This window comes from Arachis stenosperma, chromosome 7 (assembly GCF_014773155.1).
Source record: "Arachis stenosperma cultivar V10309 chromosome 7, arast.V10309.gnm1.PFL2, whole genome shotgun sequence".
Lineage (NCBI taxonomy): Eukaryota > Viridiplantae > Streptophyta > Magnoliopsida > Fabales > Fabaceae > Arachis > Arachis stenosperma.
In genome coordinates, this window is record NC_080383.1 from 79,889,989 (window position 1) to 79,908,002 (window position 18,014).

Below are 18,014 nucleotides of genomic sequence, written 5' to 3' on the forward strand. Positions count from 1 at the left end.
AAAGACGCATAAATAGAAATACAAGAAGTAAAACATTCACAAACGATAACTAAAGCGCATAGGCACGAAAGGAATAAAACATAATATATAAAACCTTGTAAACAGCAGAATACACAAGGTAGTTAATATAAGATGAACAAGTTATATATATATATATATATATATATATATATATATATATATATATATATATATATACACATTAAGGTAACTAGCCGCAGCCCGCGAAATTTAGGCCGACTAGATCAACAAGATACAACAGAGTTTTTGATAAAAATAGATACATCATGTCTCTCAATGTTTTCATAATTAAAGCCTTTGAGGCATAGAATTTACAAATGTGAGAGACTACAACAAAATAAAACGAAAGTAAAGTTGAGCCATCCTCCACTCTATCAGCATCCGCCAACTCACCAAGGTGGGTTGCAACTTGTATCTGAAAAATAACAACAATATATGGTATGTGTACTAGGGGTTCTCAGTATGGCAACAGTGCCCAATAGATAAGATATAAGGTTATGGGAAGCCAAAGGCAATCCTAGAACTTCAAACCGATATATAAAAAAAATCAACTTATAATGAAATCTTAAACCATAAAGGGTTATCTAACTTAAGAATTTTCTATTCTACAGAGCACTGCTGTCCCACAGTTTTTGCCAACCTATACTCCAAGCGATCTGGTGCACGAAATTGCAATCACACTTTTGCAATTTCGCACAACTAACCAGCAAGTGCACTGGGTCGTCCAAGTAATACCTTACGTGAGTAAGGGTCGATCCCACGGAGATTGTCGGCTTGAAGCAAGCTATGGTTATCTTGTAACTCTTAGTCAGGATATCAATAATTATCAGGATTGATTGTGAAAAGTAAAAGAACATGAAATAAGTACTTGTTTTGTAGTATTGGAGAACAGGTTGAGATTTTGGAGATGCTCTATCTTCTGAATCTCTGCTTTCCTACTGTCTTCTTCTTCAAGCACGCAAGACTCCTTCCATGGCAAGCTGTATGTAGGGTTTCACTGTTGTCAATGGCTACCTCCCATCCTCTCAGTGAAAATATTCAACGCGCTCTGTCACAGCAGGGCTAATCATCTGTCGGTTCTCAATCAGGTTGGAATAGAATCCAGTGATTCTTTTGCGTCTATCACTAACGCCCAGCCTTCAGGAGTTTGAAGCTCGTCACAGTCATTCAATCCTTGAATCCTACTCAGAATACCACAGACAAGGTTTAGACCTTCCGGATTCTCTTGAATACCGCCATCAATTCTAGCTTATACCACGAAGATTCTGATTAAGGAATCCAAGAGATATCTACTCAATCTAAGGTAGAACGGAGGTGGTTGTCAGGCACACGTTCATAGGTGAGAATGATGATGAGTGTCACGGATCATCACATTCATCAGGTTTAGGAACAAGTGATATCTTAGAATAGAAGCAGGCGTGATTGAATGAAAAACAGTAGTAATTGCATTAATCCATCAAGACACAGCAGAGCTCCTCACCCCCAACCATGGGGTTTAGAGACTCATGCTATAGAAGATACAATGAGAAACGTGTAAAGTGTCATGAGGTGCAGATACAATATCAAAAGGTCCTATTAATAGTGAACTAGTAACCTAGGGATACAGAAATGAGTAAATGATGTAAAAATCCACTTTCGGGGTCCACTTGGTGTGTGCTTGGACTGAGCATTGAAGCTTTCATGTGTAGAGACTTTTTCTGGAGTTAAACGCCAGCTTTTATGCCAGTTTGGGCGTTTAACTCCAATTCTTGTGCCAGTTCCGGCGTTAAACGCCGGGAATTCTAAAGCTGATTTGCAATGCCGTTTTGGGCCATCAAATCTCGGGCAAAGTATGGACTATTATACATTGCTGGAAAGCCCAGGATGTCTACTTTCCAACGCCCTTGAGAGCGCGTCAATTGGGCTTCTGTAGCTCCAGAAAATCAACTTCGAGTGCAGGGAGGTCAGAATCCAACAGCATCTGCAGTCCTTTTCAGCCTCTAAATCAGATTTTTGCTCAGGTCCCTCAATTTCAGCCAGAAAATACCTGAAATCACAGAAAAACACACAAACTCAAAGTAAAGCCCAGAAAAGTGAATTTTAACTAAAAACTAATAAAAATATACTAAAAACTAACTAAAACATACTAAAAACATACTAAAAACAATGCCAAAAAGCGTATAAATTATCCGCTCATCACGATCTCATTACCATCGCCTACCAAACCTCCACAATCCTAGAAGAAAACACAATTAATTGGAAGCAAGTAAAATACAAGTAATAGCATATACCGCAAGTAATCCAAATAGCAATTAAACGTGTTATACAAGTTGGCACAATGCAAGTAAATAAAGCTAACAAACACATAAGAATGCATATGATGAATGCATGTCCTATTGGCCGTGATATCACTTATCAGTTCAACTACCAACCTGACACATCCCCTCGGGATGTCGCTCTTTTGTATTGCACCGTGGGATATAATACCCTAGCACACTCTTATTAGATATAATGCCTGAGCACATTCTTGTGACCAGAAAGGTTGCAAGCAGAAAACACTGACTCAGACCTTACATCTCACCGTAAGCGAGATTAACCACCGTCCTTATGCCAGGTCCGCAACCTCGATAGGTGGGATTAACCACCATCCTTGCTGGGTGCATAGCGACTTACAAATCATAACATATCAGAATATATATTAAGTTCAGTGATCACCGTCATTCTCATCAAATTCAACAACCTCAATCTTTTATTTTTCTCAGTTCGTTATCAGTGCAACACTCTGCCAATTTGCTCTAGTTATCCCATCCACAGAACTTTCCAAGCCTAAGTCACTGTCTCTAATCTAAAGATAGAGAATATATCTAATTAAGTTCTCTCATAGTGCTCTCCGTTGTCCCAAAGCCTAAATACTAGCTAGAAAATCTTAAACAGGGGTTATGGAGGTTTACAAGTTTACCAAGAAGGCCAAGCAGTTAAAAATAGGATTTTAGTGCAAAAACAGGACATCATGCGTCCACATCATACTGTGCGTATATACGCACCATAATGGTTTCCCAAGCGTGTGCGTAAGCACCATAATGTGCATGCGCACAACTTGTAAAATTTCCAGGGTATGTGTGTGCACACCCCCTTGTGCGTACGCACGAGTCTCAGCACACGCTCTGATCTGTGCGTGCGCACGATAGTGTGCATGGGCCACACAAAATGGAATTTCTGGTTTTCTGCAACATTACAGAGTTTAGTTTTTTATATCTAACTTTCGACGTTCATAACTTTCTCTACAAAATTCTAATTTTCCTCATCTTTATACTGTTTTAAAGCTCTCACAACTACCTTCAATTTGAAACAAAGTTCACTCTATTTCAAACTCCTAGGGCCAAGTTATGTCCACTGAAGTTGGTGAAAATTCTATTTTTACCATATTATGCCAACTCCTCTAATTTTCAAAACTCACAAACCAAAACACACATTTTTACCATACCAAAACACCCAAAATCAATACCACACACCTCACAATCATTTCTCAAGCATCCTCAATTTTCATTAATTCTAATCAACACCAATATTTATCATTTAATAATCATCAATAATCATCATTAATCTTTATCATCATAAAAATCATAAATTACCACACATTCCATATCATCACCACAACCTCCATCATACAAACTCATTCAATCTCCATTTCAATATTCGCATATCATACACATTTACGATCCTCAATAATAATTCAGTGCTGATACATAGTCTCGTACTGAAAGGCTTTTGAAAACCTCCCAAAAACCTTGATGTGAATCGGGGATCTTTGCTAATTCTTAGTTATTTTTGGGAAAGTGGGCTATTTCATTTGCACTACTATGTGTTTGATTTGAGTAGAGCTTGTAATTTAAAAAAAAAATATTAAACCCCATAAATCCCTGCTTGTGTTCCTTGCTTGGATAAATTTTCATCATATAGCTAATTTTTTTCTTCTTTGGAACCATTTAATCATGTGGATGTTTGCTACACTGCACCAATAGAGTTCTTATATTTGCTATGCATAATTTCTAGTGTGCATTTTAGATTATTACTAGTCATTAATTTCTAGATTCCGGATCAGGATCTGAAACAAACACATGACCTAATATGTACCAAATTCTTATTAATAACATTATAATTTATGCTTTTTAATAATACTTTAGTGCTTGTAATTTGCAAGGTTCCCAACAATGCCGCTATTCTTTACCATGCTAATGATATATAACATTTGATTATTCCTATCATTATACTGAGGGAACTCCTTTAACTATAAATTGTGCAAATTTTGATCTATTTTAGAGATTTATTTATTCTTTACCAAAGTATGCATTTGGATGGTTTTGATTTGGTGTGACATGATCAACTTTACCGCTTCCTTGTGAGGAGGACCGGCAGCAATTTCAATATTGTGATACTGAAGCGCTTGTTCATGAGCAAGGTTAAATAGCCTCCACTTTCTTTGTCACGCTTGATTAAGTTCATGAAGGGCAAGGTTTGTTTTTCCCTCTCTTATCTTTCTCAGTGGTAAGATAGTATTTCTCTCAAGTTTTGAGTACTTATACTCTTCACTAGATGTTTTTTTTTATGCAGGAAGGTAAAATTTTCATGGTAGTGGGAACTGTAACCGATGATATCAGAGTGCATGAAGTTCCTGTATTAAAGGTTACTGCACTCAGGTTTATAGAGACTGCATGTGTTTGAATATAGATGGCTGGTGGTGAATGCTTGACATTTGATCAGCTTGCACTTAGGGTACCTCTCGGACAGAACACGGTATGTGTATATTAGATATATAATCCACTAACTAGTTTCAAATGATGTCTATGACTACGATATATAAACTTATCAATGGATATTTGAGCTGGACTGGTTCAAACAATATTTAATTGAATGAATCACATGAAACCAAGTGTATATTCATTTATGAATTATAATGGTACTATGCATTATGATAGGATATCTTTGGAAATATTGAAGTGATCAGTTTTTAGATGATTAATTTGGTTTATATATTGTTCTATGAATGTAGGTCCTTCTTAGAGGCCCAAAGAACTCAAGGGAAGCTGTGAAACAATTTGGGCCTGCCCCTGGTGTTCCTCACAGCCATACCAAGCCATATGTACGATCTAAGGGAAGGAAGTTTGATAAGCTTGTTAAAAAATTAGAGTTTTAAACTCGAGATTTGTTTTGTATTTGAGTATTAGTTTTTTAATGTAAAAAATAATTATAGCAAAAATTATATATGTCACTAATTACTGTTTTATTTGTCTTGTAATAAAAATTGTATACTATATTTATAAGTTTGGTAATAAAAAAGGATTGAAAATTTATATTGTGTAACGATGAAGGTAAAGTCAAAAAAAGGTTTTTTTATTAGATAAGGCTATTGTTACGCTTTAAAAGCATGGCTGTATAGGCCACGCTTTCAAAGCGTGGCCATATCTCTCTCTAATTGCATGCTTTAAAAGCGTGGCCATACCTCACATATGGCCAGACTTTAAAAGCATGGCCATATCTCTCACATACAACCACGCTTTTAAGCATGGCAAAAAAGAAAGCATGACGATAGATCACAAAAAGCATGGCAATAGAACAACTGGCATCTTGCATATGTGTCCCTTTCAAAAGCATGCCGTAACTTTCGTCACACTTTTTTCGGCTTTTTGCGACGCTTTAAAAGCGTGGCAATAGAGATTTTTCTTGTACTGTAGGCTCAGATGCGGTTGAGTCAACGGTGGCGAAAGAAACATGAGGTGTGGCATCGCGACATTTGTCCTTCATTGAAATAGAGAAATTCTATTTAGGGTTTAGTTTGAGGGTTTCACTATTTTGTTTATTTGGGTGTGTTTGTGGGGGTAGAAGTTTTAGGGGATTTTAATCATGTATAAATAGTAACAGTTTCTATCCAGAGAGTTTAATAAATTGCGATAAATAAATTATTTTATGGAGAGTTTTAAAACTTCCTCTAAAAACTTCCACAAATAATTAAAAGTTTTGAAGTACCTACCTTATCCATTATCACCCCTTATCGAGCATCTAATTCTGCCTCCATCAACCATAGCCACTAGCACTGTCACTATTCCCAACCTCAGCTCCACAACCACCGTAACTCCTAACCCTTCACCCCATACAAATAGAAGAGTATATTAACATAATAGAGGAAAAAGCCATAATATAGTTAAGGTTGTGCAATAGAGTTTTAGAGAAGTAGAGGGATGCATCGTTGTGTGGTTGTGGTGAGAGAAGAAGAATAAAGTGTGGTAATCAGCATGCTTGCTGTGATGATTCATTATTGTGGCATACACTGCAATAAACACTGTTAAAATTGATGACAAAGTAGTCGATTTTTCAAAAATCCAATAAAATCGACCGTTTACGAGACTGTTAATAAAATTTCAATAAAATCGACACTTAGTGTGTCGATAATATGAATTTCATATTTTTACATATTGACGGAAATTGTAGTCATCGATTTTTAGCATCGGAAAATACACTATTTTTTATAGTGATAGTTGGTTCAATGTGTCGTTGTAATAACAAGGAAAAGGTATTCTGATGTCATAACTAATGCTAGAATGGTCATTAGAGTGTGACTCTTCATGGTCTAGAGGCCGCGAGAGGAAGATATTAGCTCTGTATCTCGAACTGTTTTGATGGTTCATAAATAATAAATATAATTAAAAATTTCATTAATTTGTTTCTAACAATTTGCTAAATTTTGAAGTACTAGAGAATGTCTCCCTAAATAATTTATTGCAAATTAGAAATGTATAAATGGTGAGAGTGGTATACTCAATGTATAAATACCTCAAAACATGATTTTGAGTTCACTATCCGATGCAGAAGATGCGACAAGTTGATTCAAGAACCTCAAACGAAGCAAGACACATGTCTCTCTAAGATCTTAGAACAACATTTAAACTAATGAATATAATTTTGCTTTAAATTATGAGCATGTTCAACAAGATAGAACACTTGAAAATAAGCTTTTCTCATTCTATTACACCAAATACATGATAGTTTACCATATTTGATAAATGGACTGTATAAGGAAAAAAAAGAATAACACTAAAAGAAAAATACCCATTCATGTACACTTGAAAAGTGTAGCCAAAAATGAAAAAGATGATGCCTTAGGCTACGGCTACGCTTTCTAGGCTACGACTACGCTTTTTGGGGTGATTCCTATACGGCCATTGCCTATTCTCAAAGTCTACACTTTTCTGCACCAAGGCCTACACTTTTGGCGTATGGGAATTGGGTGCGCTTTTCAAGTGATGCTGTCCAGGACCAAAGGCTACGCTTTTCAGCGCTACTACATCACCTGTAATGCATAACCACATTGTATACCATGGCTACCATTTTTAAGTGTAGCCTTAGGTCCCTCTTTTTTTTGTATACCATAGCTACCTTATATAAGTATAGCCTTATGTCCCTCATTGTTTTTTTTTTTATTTTCTACACAACATAATTATTCTAATAATTATTAATACAACATAATATTTAGTAATATAATTACATGTATAATAATTCTGTATTTTTAATTAAATGTGTTAAATATTATAAAAAAAATAAGTACATAATCATATTAAATAATTTCTTTAAATAATAAAAATTATCTCTAACCAAAATATGTTTATAATAATGATCCAAAAGTACCAGAATGAAGTTAATTATGAGTATTCATACATCTCACACTAAAGTAAGCATAGCCATATCAAAATAACCATGATACCACTTAGAATTTACTACTAATACTCTACGAAAAACATATCCTACATAAGTATCTTCTAATAAAAGTAATTAGTAGTCAACCATACATGTATCCATTTTTAACACTACTCTATCTTAGCCAATAAACCACAATAATAATCATCTTAATCTTCATTATCATCCTCAACATTATCCTGCATAATTATATAGAAAAGTAATTATTAGAAAAATATTCATAATGATATTTGCAATTATAAAAATTATAAAATCAAACTCAAAACTATCAATGACTGATATCATTAATTCAACTCTGCCTTCTTTGTTCTTTACTAAATGCTGGCCATACTTGCAAAGATATATATGAACATGGTAATAAAATCACACAAGTCAGAATCGAGAATTGCACCATCCAAACTATCTATGCTAGCCAATGTTCTATATCCACTAATTTTTGGTTTTTCAAAATTTCAATAAATTTCACTTTGGAGATATGAGAGTTAAGAGTTCACCTTTATTGGAGGAATTTATCAGTGCTTCATATAATAAATTAATAATGTCATCCAAATGAATCTAGGAAAACCTGTACAAAAAGAAACAGAAATAACTTAATTATGGCGCCTTTCTAAAATTAAGATGCAGGCAGGAACCAATCAATAATAGCTAGAAGATGCGGGACATACCATTGTTTTCCAAAGCCTATAGGTCCACCAGCAAACATCTTGAAGAGAGGTATCATTTTAGCTGTAGAAGTTTGGTGCACGAAATTGTGATCACTACTTTTCACAACACAAATAATCCCTAGTAATGGCCCCAAAAACTTGGTGCTCAATACCATGGCATAAACACAACTTCGCACAACTAACCAGCAAGTGCACTGGGTCGTCCAAGTAATACACCTTACGCGAGTAAGGATCGATCCCACGGAGATTGTTGGTATGAAGCAAGCTATGGTCACCTTGTAAATCTTAGTCAGGCAAACTCAAATGGTTATGGGTAATATACGAATAAAACATAAAGATAGAGATAGAGATACTTATGTAATTCATTGGTAGGAATTTCAGATAAGCGTATGAAGATGCTTGGTCCCTTCCGTCTCTCTGCTTTCCTACTGTCTTCATCCAATCCTTCTTACTCCTTTCCATGGCAAGCTGTATGCAAGGGTTTCACCGTTGTCAGTGGCTACCTCCCATCCTCTCAGTGGAAATGTTCAACGCACCCTGTCACGGCACGGCTATCCATCTGTCGGTTCTTAATCAGGCCGGAATAGAATCCAGTGATTCTTTTGCGTCTGTCACTAACGCCCCGCCCTCAGGAGTTTGAAGCTCGTCACAGTCATTCAATCATTGAATCCTACTCAGAATACCACAGACAAGGTTTAGACCTTCCGGATTCTCTTGAATGCCGCCATCAGTTCTAGCTTATACCACGAAGATTCCGGTTAAAGAATCCAAGAGATATCCACCCAATCTAAGGTAGAACGGAGGTGGTTGTCAGTCATACGTTCATAGGTGAGAATGATGATGAGTGTCACGGATCATCACATTCATCAAGTTGAAGAACAAGTGATATCTTGGAACAAGAACAAGCGGAATTGAATAGAAGAACAATAGTAATTGCATTAATACTCGAGGTACAGCAGAGCTCCACACCTTAATCTATGGTGTGTAGAAACTCCACCGTTGAAAATACATAAGAACAAGGTCTAGGCATGGCCGAATGGCCAGCCTCCCAAAGTGATCAAAAGATCTAAAGATCAACAGATTCCAAAGATCAGAAGATGAAAATACAATAGTAAAAAGGTCCTATATATAGAGAACTAGTAGCCTAGGGTGTACAGAGATGAGTAAATGACATAAAAATCCACTTCCGGGCCCACTTGGTGTGTGATTGGGCTGAGCATTGAAGCATTTTCGTTTAGAGACTCTTCTTGGAGCTAAACGCCAGCTTTTATGCCAGTTTGGGCGTTTAACTCCCACTTTGGTGCCAGTTCCGGCGTTTAACGCTGGGAATTCTGAGGGTGACTTTGAACGCCGGTTTGGGCCATCAAATCCTGGGCAAAGTATGGATTATCATATATTGCTGGAAAGCCCAGGATGTCTACTTTCCAACGCCGTTGAGAGCGCGCCAATTGGGCTTCTATAGCTCTAGAAAATCTACTTCGAGTGCAGGGAGGTCAGAATCCAACAGCATCTGCAGTCCTTTTTAGTCTCTGAATCAGATTTTTGCTCAGGTCCCTCAATTTCAGCCAGAAAATACCTGAAATCACAGAAAAACACACAAACTCATAGTAAAGTCCAGAAAAGTGAATTTTAACTAAAAACTAATAAAAATATACTAAAAACTAACTAGATCATACTAAAAACATACTAAAAATAATGCCAAAAAGCGTACAAATTATCCGCTCATCACAACACCAAACTTAAATTGTTGCTTGTCCTCAGGCAACTGAAAATCAAATAAGATAAAAAGAAGAGAATATGCAATGAATTCCAAAAACATCTATGAAGATCAGTATCAATTAGATGAGCGGGGCTTTTAGCTTTTTGCCTCTGAATAGTTTTGGCATCTCACTCTATCCTTTGAAATTCAGAATGATTGGCTTCTTTAGGAACTCAGAATCCAGATAGTGTCATTGATTCTCCTAGTTAAGTATGATGATTCTTGAACACAGCTATTTATTGAGTCTTGGCCGTGGCCCAAAGCACTCTGTCTTCCAGTATTACCACCGGATACATACATGCCACAGACATATAAATGGGTGAACCTTTTTAGATTGTGACTCAGCTTTGCTAGAGTCCCCAATTAGAGGTGTCCAGGGTTCTTAAGCACACTCTTTTTGCCTTGGATCACAACTTTATTCCTTTCTTTTTTTTTTCGTTTTCTTTTCTCCCTTTTTTTTTCGTTTTTCTCTCTTTTTTTTTTGTATTCACTGCTTTTTCTTGCTTCAAGAATCATTTTTATGATTTTTCAGATCCTCAGTAACATGTCTCCTTTTTCATCATTCTTTCAAGAGCCAACATTCATGAACCACAAATTCAAAAGACATATACACTGTTTAAGCATTCATTCAGAAACAAAAGTATTGCCACCACATCAAAATAATTAATCTGTTATAAAATTTGAAATTCATGCAATTCTTTTCTTTTTTCAATTAAGAACAATTTTTATATTCAAGAAAGGTGATGGATTCATAGGACATTCATAACTTTAAGGCATAGACACTAAGACACTAATGATCACAAGACACAAACATAGATAAACATAAGCACTAAAATTCGAAAAACAGAAAAATAAAGAACAAGGAAATTAAAGAACGGGTCCACCTTAGTGATGGCGGCTTGTTCTTCCTCTTGAAGATCCTATGGAGTGCTTGAGCTCCTCAATGTCTCTTCCTTGTCTTTGTTGCTCCTCTCTCATGATTCTTTGATCTTCTCTAATTTCATGGAGGAGGATGGAATGTTCTTAGTGCTCCACCCTTAGTTGTCCCATGTTGGAACTCAATTCTCCTAGGGAGGTGTTAATTTACTCCCAATAGTCTTGTGGAGGAAAGTGCATCCCTTGAGGCATCTCAGGGATCTCATGATGAGAGGGGTCTCTTGTTTGCTCCATCCTTTTCTTAGTGATGGGCTTGTCCTCATCAATGAGGATGTCTCCTTCTATGTCAACTCCTACTGAATAACAGAGGTGACAAATGAGATGAGGAAAGGCTAACCTTGCTAAGGTAGAGGACTTGTCCGCCACCTTATAGAGTTCTTGGGCTATAACCTCATGAACTTCTACTTCTTCTCCAATCATGATGCTATGAATCATGATGGCCCGGTCTAGAGTAACTTCGGACCGGTTGTTAGTGGGAATGATTGAGCGTTGGATAAACTCCAACCATCCTCTAGCCACGGGCTTGAGGTCATGCCTTCTTAATTGAACCGGCTTCCCTCTTGAATCTCTCTTCCATTGGGCGCCCTCTTCACAAATGTCAGTGAGGACTTGGTCCAACCTTTGATCAAAGTTGACCCTTCTTGTGTAAGGATGTTCATCTCCTTGCATCATGGGCAAGTTGAATGCCAACCTTACATTTTCCGGACTAAAATCTAAGTATTTCCCCCGAACCATTGTAAGCCAATTCTTTGGATTCGGGTTCACACTTTGATCATGGTTCTTGGTGATCCATGCATTGGCATAGAACTCTTGAACCATCAAGATTCCGACTTGTTGAATGGGGTTGGTAAGAACTTCCAAACCTCTTCTTCGAATTTCATGTCAGATCTCCGGATATTCACTCTTTTTGAGTTTGAAAGGGACCTCGGGGATCACCTTCTTCAAGGCCACAACTTCATAGAAGTGGTCTTGATGCACCCTTGAGATGAATCTCTCCATCTCCCATGACTCGGAGGTGGAAGCTTTTGCCTTCCCTTTCCTCTTTCTAGAGGTTTCTCCGGCCTTGGATGCCATAAATGGTTATGGAAAAACAAAAAGCAATGCTTTTACCACATCAAACTTAAAAGGTTTACTCATCCTCGAGCAAAAGAAGAAAGAAGAGAGTAGAGGAAGAAGAAAATGGAGGAGATGGAGGAGGCTTATGTTTCGGCCAAAGGGGGAAGAAGTAGTGTTTAGGGTGTGTGAAAATGAAGGAGTGAAGATGGGTTTATATAGGGGTGAGGGAAGGGGTAGGGTTCGGCCATTATGGGTGGGTTTGGGAGGGAAAGTGGTCTGAATTTTGAATGGTGAGGTAGGTGGGGTTTTATGAAGGATGGATGTGAGTGGTGAAGAGAAAGATGGGATTTGATAGGTGAAGGGTTTTTTTTGGGAAGAGGTACTGAGGTGATTGGTGAATGGGTGAAGAAGAAAGAGGGTGGTGGGGTTGGCGGGGATCCTGTGGGGTCCACAGATCCTAAGGTGTCAAGGAAAAGTCATCCCTGCACCAAATGGCATGCAAAAAATGCATTTTGAGCCAATTCTGGCGTTAAACGCCGGGCTGGTGCCCATTTCTGGCGTTTAACGCCAGGTTCTTGCCCTTTCCTGGCGTTTAACGCCAGTCGGGTGCCCCTTTCTGGCGTTAAACGCCCAGAATGGTGCCAGACTGGGCGTTAAACGCCCACCTGCTAGCCTTACTGGCGTTTAAACGCCAGTAGGTTTTTCCTCCAAGGTGTGCTATTTTTCTTCCTGTTTTTCATTCTGTTTTTGCTTTTCAATTGATTTTGTGACTTCTCATGATCATCAACCTACAAAAGAACATAAAATAACAAAGGAAAATAGATAAAATATAACATTGGGTTGCCTTCCAACAAGCGCTTCTTTAATGTCAGTAGCTTGACAGTGGGCTCTCATGGAGCCTCAGAAATACTCAGAGCAATGTTGGAACCTCCCAACACCAAACTTAGAGTTTGAATGTGGGGGTTCAACACCAAACTTAGAAGTTGGTTGTGGCCTCCCAACACCAAACTTAGAGTTTGACTGTGGGGGCTATGTTTGACTCTGTTTTGAGAGAAGCTCTTCATGCTTCCTGTCCATGGTGACAGAGGGATATCCTTGAGCCTTAAACACAAAGGATTCTTCATTCATTTGAATGATCAATTCTCCTCTATCAACATCAATCACAGCCTTTGCTGTGGCTAGGAAGGGTCTGCCAAGGATGATGGATTCATCCATGCACTTTCCAGTCTCTAGGACTATGAAATCAGCAGGGATGTAATGGTCTTCAATCTTCACCAAAACATCCTCTACAAGTCCATAAGCTTGTTTTCTTGAATTGTCTGCCATCTCTAGTGAGATTCTTGCAGCTTGTACCTCAAAGATCCCTAGCTTCTCCATTACAGAGAGAGGCATGAGGTTTACATTTGACCCTAAGTCACACAGAGCCTTCTTGAAGGTCATGGTGCCTATGGTACAAGGTATTGAAAACTTCCCAGGATCTTGTCTCTTTTGAGGTAATTTCTGCCTAGACAAGTCATCCAGTTCTTTGGTGAGCAAAGGAGGTTCGTTCTCCCAAGTCTCATTACCAAATAACTTGTCATTTAGCTTCATGATTGCTCCAAGGTATTTAGCAACTTGCTCTTCAGTGACATACTCATCCTCTTCATAGGAAGAATACTCATCAGAGCTCATGAAAGGTAGAAGTAAGTCTAATGGAATCTCTATGGTCTCATTTTGAGCCTCAGATTCCCATGGTTCCTCATTGGGGAACTCAGTGGAGTCCAGTGGACGTCTATTGAGGTCTTCCTCAGTGGCGTTCACTGCCTCTTCCTCCTCTCCACATTCAGCCATGTTGATGGCCTTGCACTCTCCTTTTGGATTTTCTTCTGTATTGCTTGGAAAAGTACTAGGAGGGAGTTCAGTAATTTTCTTGCTCAGCTGTCCCACTTGTGCCTCCAAATTCCTAATGGATGACCTTGTTTCAGTCATGAAACTTTGAGTGATTTTGATTAGATCAGAGACCATGGTTGCTAAATCAGAGTGGCTCTGCTTAGAATTCTCTGTCTGTTGCTGAGAAGATGATGGAAAAGGCTTGCTATTGCTAAACCTGTTTCTTCCACCATTATTGTTGTTGAAACCTTGTTGAGGTCTCTGTTGATCCTTCCATGAGAAATTTGGATGATTTCTCCATTAAGAATTATAGGTGTTACCATATGGTTCTCCTAGGTAATTCACCTCTTCCATTGAAGGGTTCTCAGGATCATAAGCTTCTTCTTCAGATGAAGCATCCTTAGTACTGCTTGGTGCATTTTACATTCCAGACAGACTTTGAGAAATCAAATTGACTTGTTGAGTCAATATTTTGTTCTGAGCCAAAATGGCATTCAGAGTATCAATCTCAAGAACTCCTTTCTTCTGATTTGTCCCATTGTTCACAGGATTCCTTTCAGAAGTGTACATGAATTGGTTATTTGCAACCATTTCAATGAGCTCTTGAGCTTCTGCAGGCGTCTTCTTCAAATGAAGAGATCCTCCAGCAGAGCTATCCAAAGACATCTTGGATAGTTCAGAGAGACCATCATAGAAAATACCTATGATGCTCCATTCAGAAAGCATATCAAAGGGACACTTTCTGATCAATTGTTTGTATCTTTCCCAAGCTTCATAGAGGGATTCTCCTTCCTTCTGTCTAAAGGTTTGGACTTCCACTCTAAGCTTACTCAATTTTTGAGGTGGAAAGAACTTTGCCAAGAAGGCATTGACTAGCTTTTCCCAAGAGTTCAGGCTTTCTTTAGGTTGTGAGTCCAACCATGTCCTTGCTCTATCTCTTACAGCAAAAGGGAATAGCATAAGTCTGTAGACCTCAAGGTCAACCCCATTAGTCTTGACAGTGTCACAGATTTGCAAGAATTCAGCTAAAAACTGATGAGGATCTTCCAATGGAAGTCCATGGAACTTGCAATTCTGTTGCATTAGAGAAACTAATTGAGGCTTAAGCTCAAAGTTGTTTTCTCCAATGGCAGGGATAGAGATGCTTCTCCCATAGAAGTCGGGAGTAGGTGCAGTAAAGTCACCAAGCACCTTCCTTGCATTGTTGGCATTGTTGTTGTTTTCGGCTGCCATGGGTTCTTCTTCTTTGAAGATTTCTGTTAGGTCCTCTATAGAGAGTTGTGCCTTAGCTTCTCTTAGCTTTCGCTTCAAGGTCCTTTCAGGTTCAGGGTCAGCTTCAATAAGAATGCCTTTGTCTTTGTTCCTGCTCATATGAAAGAGAAGAGAACAAGAAAATATGGAATCCTCTATGTCACAGTATAGAGATTCCTTGAGGTGTCAGAGGAACAGAAAAATAGAAGAAAGAGGTAGAAGAATTCGAACTTAGTGAGATAGAGTTCGAATTGTGCATTGAGGAGGAGTGATACTCCATAAATAGAAGGATGTGAGAAGAGAGGAAGAAATTTCGAAAATTAAATTAAAAAGATTTTAAAAATATTTTGAAAAACTTTAATTGATTTTTGAAAACCAAGAGTGGGAAAGAAATCAAGTAACTTTTTGAAAAAGATTTTGAAATTAGAAATTAAAAAGATATGATTGAAAATTATTTTGAAAAAGATGTGATTAAAAAGATTTGATTGAAAAATTATGGTTTTAAAAAGATATGATTGAAAAGATATGATTTGAAAACAATTTTAAAAAGATTTGATTTTAAAAATTAATGACTTGCCTAACAAGAAAAGATATGATTCAAACATTAAACCTCTCTCAACAGAAAAGGCAACATACTTGAAATGTTGAATCAAATCATTAATTGTTAGCAAGTATCTTTGAAAAAGGAAAGAAATTGATTTTGAAAAAGATTTGATTGAAAAGATATGATTTGAAAAAGATTTGATTTTGAAAAACTTTGAAAACTTGAAAAAAATTGATTTGTAAACAAAATCTTCCCTCTTGTGCCATCCTGGCGTTAAACGCCCAGAATGGTGCACATTCTGGCGTTTAACGCCCAATGCACTACCCTTTTGGGCGTTAAACGCCCAACCAGGCACCCTAGCTGGCGTTTAAACGCCAGTCTGTCCTTCTTCACTGGGCGTTTTGAACGCCCAGCCTTTTTCTGTGTAATTCCTCTGCTGTATGTTCTGAATCTTCAATTCTCTGTATTATTGACTTGAAAAGACACAAATTAAAAATATTTTTGGATTTTTAATAATGAGGAATAATCAAAATGCAACTAAAATCAAATAGATAATGCATGCAAGACACCAAACTTAGCAGTTTGTATACTACTGACACTAACAAAATGAGAATGCATATAACAAAACACTCAAGTCAAGAGAATTCAAAGATCAGAGCAATGAAATCATCAAGAACAACTTGAAGATTAATGAAGACACATGAATGAATACAAGAAGAACAAAAACATGCAATTGACACTAAACTTAAAATGAGACACTAGACTCAAACAAGAAACATAAAATATTTTTGGTTTTTTATGATTTTGTAAATTTTTTTTGGATTTTTCAAAAATTAAGTGAAAAAGAAAATAAAGGTATCAAAATTCTTAATGAGAATTCCAGGAATCATGCAATGTTAGTCTAAAGCTTTAGTCTAAAGAAATTAGACATGGCTAGCCAAGCTTCAGCAGGACATTACATTCAAGAGCTAAATTGATGAGAATCAATCAGCTTTGGTGATGATAAGAACATCACCTTGAAACACTAGAATTCATTCTTAAGAACTCTGAAGATAAATACCTAATCTAAGCAACAAGATGAACCGTCAGTTGTCCAAACTCGAACAATCCCCGACAACGGCGCCAAAAACTTGGTGCACAAAATTGTGATCACTACTTTTCACAACACAAATAATCCCTAGTAATGGCCCCAAAAACTTGGTGCTCAATACCATGGCATAAACACAACTTCGCACAACTAACTAGCAAGTGTACTGGGTCGTCCAAGTAATAAACCTTACGCGAGTAAGGGTCGATCCCACGGAGATTGTTGGTATGAAGCAAGCTATGGTCACCTTGTAAATCTTAGTCAGGCAAACTCAAATGGTTATGGGTGATATACCGAATAAAACATAAAGATAGAGATAGAGATACTTATGTAATTCATTGGTAGGAATTTCAGATAAGCGTATGAAGATGCTTGGTCCCTTCCGTCTCTCTACTTTCCTACTGTCTTCATCCAATCCTTCTTACTCCTTTCCATGGCAAGCTGTATGCAAGGGTTTCACCGTTGTCAGTGGCTACCTCCCATCCTCTCAGTGGAAATGTTCAACGCACCCTGTCACGGCACGGCTATCCATCTGTCGGTTCTCAATCAGGCCGGAATAGAATCCAGTGATTCTTTTGCGTCTGTCACTAACGCCCCGCCCTCAGGAGTTTGAAGCTTGTCACAGTCATTCAATCATTGAATCCTACTCAGAATACCACAGACAAGGTTTAGACCTTCCGGATTCTCTTGAATGCTGCCATCAGTTCTAGCTTATACCACGAAGATTCCGGTTAAAGAATCCAAGAGATATCCACCCAATCTAAGGTAGAACGGAGGTGGTTGTCAGTCACACGTTCATATGTGAGAATGATGATGAGTGTCACGGATCATCACATTCATCAAGTTGAAGAACAAGTGATATCTTGGAACAAGAACAAGCGGAATTGAATAGAAGAACAATAGTAATTGCATTAATACTCGAGGTACAGCAGAGCTCCACACCTTAATCTATGGTGTGTAGAAACTCCACCATTGAAAATACATAAGAACAAGGTCTTGGCATGGCCGAATGGCCAGCCTCCCAAAGTGATCAAAAGATCTAAAGATCAACAGATTCCAAAGATCAGAAGATGAAAATACAATAGTAAAAAGGTCCTA

At 37.7% G+C, this 18,014-nt stretch overlaps 1 non-coding gene and 1 pseudogene across 1 annotated transcript; both read left to right on the top strand.

The window, feature by feature from the left end:
- Nucleotides 1–4,387: 4,387 nt before the first annotated feature.
- Nucleotides 4,388–12,298, top strand: LOC130942178 (60S ribosomal protein L18-2-like; annotated as a pseudogene).
- A 2,456-nt stretch (nucleotides 12,299–14,754) lies between these two features.
- LOC130943044 (small nucleolar RNA R71) lies at nucleotides 14,755–14,862 on the top strand. The gene has a single exon (XR_009071581.1). It is a non-coding gene; the product is annotated as a small nucleolar RNA R71 (small nucleolar RNA).
- The last annotated feature ends 3,152 nt before the right edge of the window (nucleotides 14,863–18,014 follow it).